Here is a 672-nt window from a genome sequence, read left to right as displayed (position 1 = left end):
ATGCCCGGAACCGCGGTTCGTACTCAGTATTCAGAAAACTGACAGATTAAAAGAGCAAATGACACATTAAAATCCATATTAAATCTCTAGAAGCTGCTAGAACATTCTAGAAGATTTTCCGGATAAACAAGGAAAATAACCCTTACCGCGAGGGGTCACAAAATTAGAGTATATAAGCGAAGCGTTAGCAGGCCGAATATCCTCATTCTCCTCAAATCCTAGTGCGACAAAAGGTAACTATACCAGCGCTTACGCTGAGCGCTAGCACGACTCCAATCTACGATTCGCGAACCGATTCCTACGTGCGCCTCCCCAGGCGACAAGGAATTATCCCTATCCGCAATTCTGCCGCGCGCTCCCCGCTGAGCGTCAACGAATTGACTCTTCCTCGGCGGAACTCAAACGAGCGCCTTCCATGGCGTCGAGGCTTCCACCTCCCCCGCTTATTAACCACTCTCTTCCCCCGTAGATGCCCAAGGCAAAGAGACCGCGCGGGAAAAGGGGAGGGTGGAGAGTCCACCTCAGGAACCTGAAAAAGGCCCTGTTGGAGGAGGGGACCTTCGACCCCCAGCGCCATTGGGGGAACAGGGTCGAGCCTCCCGCCGGAGAGGGAGCCTCCGCACCACCGCGACGACCGCCGACACCGCCACCACACGTGGCTCCGGATAGGGT

At 54.6% G+C, this 672-nt stretch overlaps 1 long non-coding RNA gene across 1 annotated transcript; it reads left to right on the top strand.

Annotated features, from left to right (window-relative positions):
* Positions 1-145: 145 nt before the first annotated feature.
* LOC108731908 (uncharacterized) lies at positions 146-531 on the top strand. The gene is made up of 2 exons (XR_001937044.1): positions 146-233; positions 470-531. It is a non-coding gene; the product is annotated as an uncharacterized lncRNA (long non-coding RNA).
* The last annotated feature ends 141 nt before the right edge of the window (positions 532-672 follow it).

The sequence above is a fragment of the Mycetomoellerius zeteki genome, unplaced genomic scaffold (assembly GCF_001594055.1).
Source record: "Mycetomoellerius zeteki isolate Tzet28-1 unplaced genomic scaffold, Tzet1.0 scaffold144, whole genome shotgun sequence".
In the NCBI taxonomy this organism is placed as follows: Eukaryota; Metazoa; Arthropoda; class Insecta; order Hymenoptera; family Formicidae; genus Mycetomoellerius; species Mycetomoellerius zeteki.
This window is presented reverse-complemented; position numbering and strand designations above follow the sequence as displayed.